This window comes from Coregonus clupeaformis, chromosome 40 (genome assembly GCF_020615455.1).
Source record: "Coregonus clupeaformis isolate EN_2021a chromosome 40, ASM2061545v1, whole genome shotgun sequence".
In the NCBI taxonomy this organism is placed as follows: Eukaryota; Metazoa; Chordata; class Actinopteri; order Salmoniformes; family Salmonidae; genus Coregonus; species Coregonus clupeaformis.
This window is the reverse complement of record NC_059231.1, coordinates 32630346-32643378: the sequence shown is the minus strand read 5'-3', so window position 1 is coordinate 32643378 and position 13033 is coordinate 32630346. Positions and strand designations below refer to the sequence as shown.

Here is a 13033-nt window from a genome sequence, read left to right as displayed (position 1 = left end):
ACATTTATCTGCTGAAATATTTCCTCTAACAATAGCCAAGCAGTGGGCTTGTGTGGAAAGACCAGTATTTTCTCACAGTGTATTTACTCCACAGCCTGGCCTGGCCTGAGACCACAGAATAGTTGATTACCTATCTCTCTCTCCCTGGAGAACAGTAAAGAGGTAAATTAGTCTACCCGTACAATAACTGCAGTACAGATCACAACTCAGATGAACAGTAAAGAACTTGCCCCTACAATAACTAACTACAGATCACAATGCAGATGACAGAGTTTACAGAAGATAGGAAGGGTTTTAATCCTGGGTGCTTAAAGACTGGGCTTGAAGAGAGGGGGAGAATGAGAGAGAAAGAAAAAGAGATAGAGGGGTTGGCACATTGTGTTTATCGCACACAGTTTATCACTGACAAATAAGATTAAAGTAATAGGACACTGTATGGTAGGGCAGACAGACTGTGGGAGGAAAGAAATACAGAAATAGAGAGGGAGACTATAGTTAAAAATAGAAAGAGAAACAGTGAGAGAAAAACAAGAGAAAGTGTGAGCGAATCAGAGAAACAGAGAGCGTGCTCCATTTTGGGTCCGAGCGGTCCCAGGGTAGCACATTTGCCAGGACACAATAACCTTTATCAGCACTATCACTACCACTCCTTTAGCCCCGCCCCTTTCCACCGCTCTCCACGTTCAAAACACTTTCACATTTTCCACATAAAGACCTATCTAAACAACAGTGCGCTTCTGACCTGATTACACTCTCTCCCTACGTATTTCTCTAGCAGTCCCTCTCTCTTTATCTGTTCCTGTTTCTCTCCCTCTCTTTCTCTCTCTCTCTCTCTCTCTCTCACACACACACACAAACACACACACAAACAGGGTTTAACAGGTACGGTGTGTGTCTAGCAGTGAGGGTATTTGATCCCTTTCCTGTGGAAGCGTGACAATGGGGAGGATGGGCTGTTGAAAGGCAGGCAGGCGTGGTCCAGCAGAAGGAGCAGGAGCAGGCCATCGTGGGATAGCTCTCAGACAACATACCACCAACTGTGTTTGACTGTCTACAAATTCATGAAGAGCAGCTTTTTCAAGTACAAAAGCTTAATAAAATGTAATTCACACAGGCCTGGTCTGAGGATGTAAGTCATTTTAGGTTACTGTTCTTTGCAGTGTAACCTCAATTGAAACTCCTAGATATTCTCTGGCTCATAGAGGAAGAGAGAGAAAGGGAACAGAGACAGAGAATGTATGTAAATTGTAAAGTCTTCTGTCTGTAATAACTTTTTCTTTATGTGTTGGACCACAGTAAGACTAGCTGTCGCCATTGGCGTCGGCTAATGGGGATCCTAATAAAAATGTATAAAAGAGAGAGTGAGAATAAAGAGAGTGATAGACAGAGAGAGAGAGAGAGAGAGAGAGAGAGAGAGAGAGAGAGAGAGAAAATGAGAGAGAAAGAATGATAGAGAGAGGTAGGAAGTCTAGAGCACGAAAGCTTTGAACTTTTAAGTAGAAGTAGAGAGCTCAGCAGGTGGCGGGTGTTTCTTGAGGTTGAGCCAACTTCTCTTGGTACCACGTACAGCTCAGTACCACACAATGCCCTGGTCTGCATACACACTGGGTCAACCTGTAGAGAGTCATAACTCTGGCTGGCCAGGCCTGATTTAAGAGCTGCACTGGGAGCTGTCTGGCTACGCTCTGAAGGCACCACTAGAACTCTCTATTTGTTTGATTTACTATAAGAGCTGGAATAGAGAGCTAAGCACCATGGCTCTCTATCTAATCTCTTTATCAGAGAGCAGAGAGAGGGAAAGTAGTAGCAAGTACACCGTTGCTGCCAAATGTGCACAAATACACGTCAACACACGAACGCAAGCAAGCACTCATTCACACACACACACACACGTGCACGCACACACTTACTGCCAAACACAGAAAATAATTACTTCCTTGCATTGCCACATAACCATGAGAAAAGATCGATATTCGATAAGAAACAGTTGCCTGGAAAAATAACACAAGGCCAGAGTTACATGCCTGTCATTCCTCCATGTTTCAACATCAAGGAAGGTATGTGCTAAATGAATGAGTGTAAGTGAATGAGAGAAAGTGTGAATGGCAGGCAGTTCTCAGAGTGGATAATGAACATACCTCTCTTAGCTGTGTAGGTGAAGTGTCTGCTGAATGACCATAGAAGTCTAGTGGATGTTGTAGTAGATGTTGTAGCCTGCTCCCCATTGACAGGCCAGGCCAGCAGATCAATGGCTCTCAGGGTGAAGTGTCATTGGTATACAGTACTGGCCTCCTAAGCAGATACTCTCACACTCTGGTTATGTCCCAAATGGCACCCTATTTAACGCACTACTTTCAACCAATGTACAATGTAGGGCTCTGGTCAAAAGTAGTGCAGTGCACTACATAGCGAATAGTGCGCCATTTGGGATGCAGCCTCTCACTGTCACACGCACTCACTCGCTCTCCTGCTTAGCAGAATACCTTCTCACACTCTCCGTGTCAGCCTAGTGACACTGTATGATTAATGAGATGAGGGGTGAAGCCACTCCGCAGAGCGGCACATCAATAGAGACGCACACACACACTCACTCACTGAAACCCCACTCTATACTTGGCTTGGCACACAAGGCCTCTCTTTACGCATTGGAAGCAACACACACTCAGCGGCAGAGGATTCGAAAAGAGTTGAGTGTGTGTGTTTGTGCCCAGGGGGACCGGGAGGGCTGTGTTTGGGCAGGTACAATATAATATCCTCTTTACAGTTAGCTTTAGAACAGAAACACAAATACATAATTGAGCATCCTGTTTCCATTGATCATCCTTGAGATGTTTCTACAACTTGATTGGAGTTCAGCTGTGGTAAATTCAATTGATTGGACATGATTTGGAAAGGCACACATGTGTCTATATACAGTGCATTCGGAAAGTATTCAGACCCCTTGACTTTTTCCACATTTTGTTACATTACAGCCTTATTCTAAAATGGATTAAATAATGTATTTACCTCATCAATCTACACACAATAACCCATAATGACAAAGTGACAACAGGTTTTTTGAAATTTTTGCCAATTTAATATAAATATATATTTTATAAATACCTTATTTAAATAAATAGTCAGACCCTTTGCTATGAGACTCGAAAAATTAGCTCAGGTGCGTCCTGTTTCCATTGATCATCCTTGAGATGTTTCTACAACTTGACTGGAGTCCACCTGTGGTAAATTCAATTGATTGGACATGATTTGGAAAGGCACACACCTGTCAAAATGTCTGCAGCATTGAAGGTCCCCATGAACACAGTCACCTCCATGATTTTTAAATGGAAGAAGTTTCGAACCACCAAGACACTTCCTAGAGCTGGCCGCCCAGTCAAACTGAGCAATCGGGGGAGAAGAGCCTTGGTCAGGGAGGTGACCTGGATCCCGATGGTCACTCTGACAGAGCTCCAGAGTTCCTCTGTGGAGATGGGAGAACCTCCCAGAAGGACAACCATCTCTGCAGCACTCCACCATGCAGACAGAAGCCACTCCTAAGTAAAAGGCACATGACAGCCCACTTGGAGTATGCCAAATGGCACCTAAAGGACTCTTCGCCCATGAGAAACAAAATTATCTGGTCTGATGAAACCAAAATTTAACTCTTGGCCTGAAAGCCAAGCGTCACGTCTGGAGGAAACCAGGCACCGCTCATCACCTGGCCAATACCATACCTATGGTGAAGCATGGTGGTGGCAGCATAATGCTGTGGGGATGTTTTTCAGCGGCAGGGACTGGGAGACTAGTCAGGATTGAGGGAAAGATGAACGGAGCAAAGTAAAGAGAGATCCTTGATGAAAACCTGTCCAGAGCGCTCAGGACCTCAGACTAGGGCAAAGGTTCACCTTCCAACAGGACAACGACCCTAAGCACACAGCCAAGACAACGCAGGAGTCGCTTCGGGACAAGTCTCTGAATGTCCTTGAGTGGCCCAAGCCAGAGCCTGGAACCCGATTGAACATCTCTGGAGAGACCTGAAAATAGCTGTGCAGCGACGCTCCCCATCCAAGCTGACAGAGCTTGAGAGGATCTGAAGAGAAGAACTGGAGAAACTCCCCAAATACAGGTGTGCCAAGCTTGTAGCGTCATACCCAAGAAGACTCGAGGCTGTAATCGCTGCCAAAGGGTCTTCAACAAAGCACTGAGTAAAAGGACTGAATGCTATTAAATGTAACATTTGCGTTTATTTTATTTGATAAATTAGCAAAATTAGCAAAAAAATGGCATGGATTATTTTTTGGGGGGGGGGGAATTCGAGGCCTGGTGAGAATATTATCAAGTGCTTTCCAAATTGTCAATGAGAGACTGGTGAAGCGTGTGCAGCCTGCATAAGAAACAAATCAGATCTCATGCCTTTCATGAGACTTTTTTCAAATCATCATTAGTCGCATCATGCAGCCTTACAATGTATAAAAAATCAAAACATATAGCCCAACGTTTGTATCACAACTAAAGTTGAATAAAGAACTCTAAATTAAGCATATAGGAGGACCTGTTCCTTTGTTAACAGCTCAACACAGAATAGCCGCATATGCGCACTCCCTCTGAAATCTTTTGGAGAAAATGTCCTTTCAATTTTATTCAGCTACGTTCCATAGTATCGTCATAATATAAAATAATGCCACGGAATTCTAATCAAATCTTGTCTGCTATATTAACTAGTGTAGCCCACAGCTTTATAGCATAGCCAGATCAAATCAAATCAAGTGTTATTTGTCACATGCACCAAATACAACCTTACAGTGAAATGCTTACTTACCAACAATGCAGTTTTAAGAAATAATAAAAGTAACAAATTATTAAAGAGCAGCAGTAAAATAACTATAGCGAGGCTATATAGAGAGGGTACCGGTACCGAGTCAATATGCGTGGGCACCGGTTAGTTGAGGTAATTGAGGTAATATGTACAGTTGAAGTCAGAAGTTTACATACACCTTAGCCAAATACATTTAAACTCAGTTTTTCACAATTCCTGACATTTAATCCTAGTAAAAATTCCCTGATTTAGGTCAGTTAGGATCACCACTTTATTTTAAGTATGTGAAATGTCAGAATAATAGTGGACAGAATGATTTATTTCAGCTTTTATTTCTTTCATCACATTCCCAGTGGGTCAGAAGTTTACATACACTCAATTAGTATTTGGTAGCATTGCCTTCAAATTGTTTAACTTGGGTCAAACGTTTCGGTAGCCTTCCACAAGCTTCCCACAGTAACTTGGGTGAATTATGGCCCATTCCTCCTGACAGAGTTGGTGTAACTGAGTCAGGTTTGTAGGCCTTCTTGCTCGCACACACTTTTTCAGTTCTGCCCACACATTTTCTATAGGATTGAGTTCAGGGCTTTGTGATGGCCACTCCAATACCTTGACTTTGTTGTACTTAAGCCATTTTGCCACAACTTTAGAAGTATGCTTGGGGTCATTGTCCATTTGGAAGACCCATTTGTGACCAAGCTTTAACTTCCTGACTGATGTCTTGAGATGTGGCTTCAATATATCCACATAATTTTCCTTCCTCATGATGCCATCTATTTTGTGAAGTGCAGCAGTCTCTCCTGTAGCAAAGCACCCCCACAGCATGATGCTGCCACCCCCGTGCTTCACGGTTGGGATGGTGGTCTTCAGCTTGCAAGTCTTCCCCTTTTTCCTCCAAACATAACGATGGTCATTATGGCCAAACAGTTCTATTTTTGTTTCATCAGACCAGAGGATATTTCTCCAAAAAGTACGATCTTTGTCCCCATGTGCAGTTGCAAACTGTAGTCTGGCTTTTTTATGGCGGTTTTGGAGCAGTGGCTTCTTCCTTGCTGAGCGGCCTTTCAGGTTATGTCGATATAGGACTCGTTTTACTGTGGATATAAATATTTTCTACTGTTTCCTCCAGCATCTTCACAAGATCCTTTGCTGTTGTTCTGGGATTGATATGCACTTTTCGCACCAAGGTACGTTCATCTCTAGGAGACAGAACGCGTCTCCTTCCTGAGCGGTATGACGGCTGCGTGGTCCCATGGTGTTTATACTTGCGTACTATTGTTTGTACAGATGAACGTGGTACCTTCAGGCGTTTGGAAATTGCTCCCAAGTAAGAACCAGACTTGTGGAGGTCTACAATTTTTTTCTGAGGTCTTGGCTGATTTCTTTTGATTTTCCCATGATGTCAAGGTAGGCCTTAAAATACATCCACAGCTACACCTGCAATTGACTCAAATGATGTCAATTAGCCTATCAGAAGCTTCTAAAGCCATCATTTTCTGGAATTTTCCAAGCAGTCAACTTAGTGTTTGTAAACTTCTGACCCACTGGAATTGTGATACAGTGAATTATAAGTGAAATAATATGTCTGTAAACAATTGTTGGAAAAATTACTTGTGTCATGCACAAAGTAGATGTCCTAACCGACTTGCCAAAAATATAGTTTGTTAACAAGAAATTTGTGGAGTGGTTGAAAAAACGAGTTTTAATGACTCCAACGTAAGTGTATGTAAACTTCCGACTTCAACTGTACATGTAGGTAGAGATATTAAAGTGTGCAATGCAAATAGTCTGGATATCCATTTGATTAGCTGTTCAGGAGTCTTATGGCTTGGGGGTAAAAGCTGTTTAGAAGCCTCTTGGACTTAGACTTGGCACTCCGGTACCGCTTGCCGTGTGGTAGCAGAGAGAACAGTCTATGACTAGGGTGGCTGGAGTCTTTGACAATTTTTAGGGCCTTCCTCTGACACTGCCTGGTATAGAGGTCCTGGATGGCAGGAAGCTTGGCCCATGTGATGTACTGGGCCGTACGCACTACCCTCTGTAGTGCCTTGCGGTCGGAGGCCGAGCAGTTGCCATACCAGGCAGTGATGCAACCAGTCAGGATGCTCTCGATGGTGCAGCTGTAGAACCTTTTGAGGATCTGAGGACCCATGCCAAATCTTTTCAGTCTCCTTAGGGGGAATAGGTTTTGTCGTGCCCTCTTCACGACTGTCTTGGTGTGCTTGGACCATGTTAGTTTGTTGGTGATGTGGACACCGAAGAACTTGAAGCTCTCAACCTGCTCGACTACAGCCCCATCGATGAGAATGGGGGCATGCTCGGTCCTCTTCTTTTTCCTGTAGTCCACAATCATCTCCTTTGTCTTGATCACGTTGATCAGGTCCTAACATAAGGACAACTCAGAGTATGCTATTCTGTTCTTCTGAAATAGACTACATTTTCTTTATATCATGTTTCTGTAGACCTGTCTAAAATAAATATTTGATTTATTGTGATGGTGTAGGCTAAATTAAATTGATTTATTCAACTTTTTTAAATGTAGATGTTGCAAAGGTCTGCATCAGTGGCTTGTAGGCTATTCGTGGAAACCAGGAAATGCTAAATGTGTTTATGTTAATTAACGGTAAATTACTGTGAGACCAGCAGTTATTTGCTTGAGAATCACTGGCTGACAAAATGTCATGACCACAGCCCTACCCAGGACGTTTTATAATTAAGCAATAAGGCCCAAGGAGGTGTGGTATATGGCCAATATACCACAGCTAAGGGCTGTTCTTACGCTCGACGCAACGCAAAGTGCCTGGATACAGCCATTAGCCGTGGTATATTAGACATATACTGTACTACAAACCCCCAAGGTGCCTTATTGCTATTATAAACTGGTTACCAATGTAATTAGAACAGTAAAAAGTAATGTTTTGTCATACCAGTGATATACCACAGCTTTCAGCCAATCAGCATCCAGGACCCAAACTACCCGATTTATAATATACAGTACATGTATGGTATCAGAGGTGATATATGTATTGCAGCAGGTGATATACATTATGCAGGTATGCAATTGATAATGAGAACACACCTCCGTCTCTGGCACAGTGCCATTCTCCCCCGGGACCTGGCAGGTGCCTACCTGTACCTGGGTGCCCCCTGGGGTCCCATGGTAACCACAGACATCCCTCTTTCCTGTCTAGTACCCTTAAAGGGGCAATCTGCTGTTCAAACAATAACAAAGCTGACTCCCCGTCACCGATTTGGTAAATAGCTGAGGGTTGGGGCTGGAGAAATGTAACCAATCTCAAATGCAGATTGCCCCTTTAAATGCCTATGATGGTTCTTCACCTCTGAACCACTTTGTTGAGTTGAGTGGTGGTGACAGCAGGCTACTGTATTACCACACCAGAGTTTCTTCAACAGAAGCTAGTAGTTAGTAAAACCACACAGAGTGGAGGATATGTAGTCAGTGTGACCTTTGTGTTCCCCTATGTCCTCAGCCGTGCAGGGCTGGTAATGCAGGTGTTTTATCACTAGAGTGTGTAATTACATGGTATGTTTTAGAGAGATAGAGAAAAAAGAGAGGAAGAGAGAGTTAGACCGAGAGAGGAGAGAAAGAAAGAAGGAGAGGAACAGATGCAGGTCCAGATGTGGTATATGGGGGTCCCACACCGAACGGTGGAGGGTCTGCAGCAGCTGTGCTCGAAACTCACTTAATACGCACACACACTGAAATCCCACTGCATACTCGGAGGTCCAGGATAGGGATCCGATATGTGTCTGACGTATTGACGTATGAGCTGGGGATACATTACCATTTAAACAGCTATCGGCTGGTCACAAGTGTCTCCCACATATACTCACACACACACACACACAAATACTGTATATAAACTCAGCAAAAAAAGAAACGTCCTCTCACTGTCAACTGCGTATATTGCCTTACAACAGGCCTACAAGCCCTCAGTCCAGCCTCTCTCAGCCTATTGCGGACAGTCTGAGCACTGATGGAGGGATTGTGCGTTCCTGGTGTAACTCGGGCAGTTGTTGTTGCCATCCTGTACCTGTCCCGCAAGTGAAATGTTTGGATGTACCGATCCTGTGCAGGTGTTGTTACACGTGGTCTGCCACTGCGATGACGATCAGCTGTCCGTCCTGTCTCCCTGTAGCGCTGTCTTAGGTGTCTCACAGTACGGACATTGCAATTTATTGCCCTGGCCACATCTGCAGTCCTCACGCATCCTTGCACCATGCCTAAGGCACGTTCACGCAGATGAGCAGGGACCCTGGGCATCTTTCTTTTGGTGTTTTTCAGAGTCAGTAGAAAGGCCTCTTTAGTGTCCTAAGTTTTCATAACTGTGACCTTAATTGCCTACCGTCTGTAAGCTGTTAGTGTCTTAACGACCGTTCCACAGGTGCATGTTCATTAATTGTTTATGGTTCATTGAACAAGCATGGGAAACAGTGTTTAAACCCTTTACAATGAAGATCTTTGAAGTTATTTGGATTTTTACGAATTATCTTTGAAAGACAGGGTCCTGAAAAAGGAATGTTTGCTGAGTTTATACACACACACACACACACACACACACACACACACACACACACACACACACACACACACACACACACACACACACACACACACACACACACACACACTGTATACACACACACACTTCCCCAATACAGCTCCAAGACATACAGTAGACATTTGACTAAGTCCTGTGTGAAATAATTTTGCCCTTTGTATGGAATGGGGCTTTCAGTGACACTGACTGTTATTCAGCATACCGACAGTTAGATCTGTATGTATGGGAGAAATGTATCGAGTTACACCAGAGTTTTCAGCAAAAATGTAGGCCTAGGCCCTATACAGTTTCAGTTTCAACAGAGTTTCTGATCCCCTGACTAAAAGTGGACTTGGCTCACAGACAGGGCCCCCTGGGAGTCTCCAGTTTACCCCCTTTCCCTCTCTCTTTCTCCCCCTCTTTCTTTCTCTCTCTCTGGGGTGTTGACAATTCTGCTGTTCACCTCTTAGCTCGTCGCTGGGGACGATAGCCTAGCTGGTGCCATAGCAACACACTTGATCCATACGGCAACCGACAAAGAGGAGAAGGTCAGAGAACACAAGCAACAAGTAACACACACAGACAAACAGACGCACGCACAAACGCACAAATGCATGCGTACACACTCTCTCTCTCTTCTCACCGCCTCTTTGAGTGTGTGAACTAACTAACTCTCTCGCTCTGTGTACTTGTTTTCAGCTCTAACACAAGTCAGTACAGGCAAACACTCCATGTTATGGCCTTTAGATTTTTTTTTAATTTTAGTCAATTAGCAGACGATCTTATCCAGAGCGACTTACTTAGTTAGTGCATTGATCTTAAGATAGCTAGGTGGGACAATCATATGTCAGTCATAGTAAGTACATTTCCCGCAAAGTAGCTTTCAGCAAAGTCAGTGGTAGTATGGGGGAAAAAGTCAAGTGTGTGTTAGTTTACGAAAGGCAAGGTTTCTATTTTTTTTTTACCACTCAGTCTGCCCTGTAGCACAGTAGGTAGGGTATAAGGTTACTTACAGAGGCCTGATCTGACACCTATATAGCCTTACAGAGCTGACAACACAGGAAACACTGCAATAACTACCCCAAAACAGCCCTAGGACTTAACACTGACTAACTAACATAATATTTTCATCCTTAGACCTATTAACCCTGTCTACCTGTCTATCTGACACACACATGACAACTTTACTAGCCAGGAGAGAGGCTAAGATCAGTGGTGGATGCATCAGATTACAAACAACTCTGAAAAGAAAATCCAGCCCTTTTATGAGGACTTGTAATACTGCTAATGTCATGACTGGAATCTTTCCAGGAGTACATATTGACATATTGGCAGTGTAAGGACCGTGGAGTGGGAGGGTGTGTGTGCAACTGTTAGCCAAGACTCGGGAGGGTGTGTGTGTTGTCGAGAGTGTGTGTGTGTGCATCAGTCTTCCTCCGGTGTGTCACAACACTCCCGCACAAAGAGAAAGGGGAATGGGGAAACCCTGGACTTCAGATTGGACGGGAACCTCTTCAACATTAGGAGGCTCCAAGCTGCCACAAAGCTCAAATCTGAACGCGTCCTTGAGCTCCAGTATGCCGATGATCGCGTTCTTGTGGCACATACCCCAGAAGGTTTACAAGCCACCCTCACAGCAGCTGTGAGAGCATACAGCAGAATGGGGCTGTCTGTTAACATCCCAAAAACAGAGGTCCTATGTCAGTGGTCATCTGATCCTCTACATGAAACACCCGCATTCTCCATCTCAGACACTTCACTTGCCATTGTACCCCCCTTTAAATATCCTGGAAGCATCCTCTCAGAAGACTGCAACATCGACCAGGATATCCAGAATCGGGTCAAACAGGCCTCATCCTCCTATGGACGGCTAAGGAAGAGGGTTTTTAACAACCTAAACCTACACACCAAAGTTGCAGTCTACCAGGCAGTGTGTGTATCTACACTCCTTTATGGATGTGAAACATTGAGTCCTTTCACATAAAATGCCTCCAATGCATTTTGAAAGTGACCTGGCAGGACCGTGTTCCACACTCAGAGATCCTACAGAGAACCAACTACAGGAGCATTGAGGCGTCCATCACACACCACAAGCTTAGATGGCTCGGCCATGCCATCCGGATGCCAGAGGATCGACAGAGAAGACATATGACCATGCCTGCACCAGCATCAACGGGACAGGCCTTTGTGTGCTCTGACTGTGGCAGACAGTGTGCATCCCGCATCTGATTATACAGTCATCAGCAAACGTACAAGCAGTAGTGGAAGTCATCATCGGATACGATGGACTACCTCAAGTAAGAGTGTGTGTGTGTGTCAGGCCCACACTGCAGGAAGTTGCTAGTGGAGGCGAGGAAAGGGTGAGCGGGGGTATTTTCATAATAAAGGAAGTTGGGAGCGAAGGATCTGATTTTACTTGGGTTTCACTGAGGAAATGCTATCGCCTCTCTCTCGCCCTCTCTCTCTCTCCCTTTGTCTGTCTCTCTCTCTCATTCCAACTTCCAGAATTATTTTAAAAGCTAGATCTCCTGCCATCCTTTGCTTTGTGTGCTCCTACGAAGGGAGGGGAAAGGCAAATGTTTAATGTGTGTGTGTGTGTGTGTGTGTGCATGCCTTGTGTGTGTATGAATGTGTGTGTTTGGTCTGGTGTGTATCTGTGCCTGTCGTGTGCGGGGTAGGGTGTCCGTGTAGCTGTGACGTCCCCATGTGTTCTCAGACCATTACCTCACCTACCCTCTGGCACTGTAAACCTAGAGCTGTCAATTATTCATACCCCCCGCCCCCCAAACACACACACTAGAGCTGGGATGATAAGTCTAAAATTATCGACACCAACCATGCAGATCACTTCTCGCAGGCATTTTGCTGATATTATTTATTACGATAAGTAGCCTATACTAGAAAAATGTGAAGTTTTAAGTGAAATAAGTTTGCCAATATGGGTGATTGTTCATGGGAAAACTAGTAGTTGTAATTTAAAGGATAATAAAATAAACTGTGGTGCACAATGTTATAAACGTATCTTTCTATTGATCGTTATCGCATCAATTCAGGCTATTTTTACACACACACACACACACACACACACACACACACACACACACACACACACACACACACACACACACGCACACGCACACGCACACGCACACACAGCCTGAGGATATACAATGGATGACAATGTTGCTCTCTCTCCCACAGGACATGAGGCGGACGTTCAACCCTATATGTTACCCTGATGCCTTCTCTAGAACACACACATATATAAGTGTTCTGCTCTTTCTCAGGCGATGCCAGATGGACAGCAGTATTGTCCTCTGAATACCCTGAGCCGAACAAATGACATGCTGAGGAATAGGAAACTTTCAAATATTGAGTCTCTCTCTATCATATGAGCCGTTATCGAAATCTGGAGCTAGTTGGAATATCTGTGAGATTACTATCTTACTACAAACTCCCCACTGTAGGTGTTACATTTACATTTACATTACAGGTGTGAATGGTTACTGTAATACATGTTTTATACAAGCCTAGGAGTACTGAAAACAAGCATCAAACACCCATAAGAATGTCTGGCAGTGAATGCTGTTACACATTAACACGGCTTATGAGTAAGAGAAATGGACAGAGCAAGTAAGGGAGGAAAGGGAGAGAGAGAGAGAGGGGGGGGGTGCCA

General features: G+C 44.2%; 1 protein-coding gene across 1 annotated transcript in view; it reads right to left on the bottom strand.

Annotated features, from left to right (window-relative positions):
- Positions 1–13033, bottom strand: part of LOC121554850 (cadherin EGF LAG seven-pass G-type receptor 1-like) — a 138416-nt gene that overhangs the window by 36478 nt on the left and 88905 nt on the right. The gene's annotated exons all lie outside the window — the stretch shown is intronic.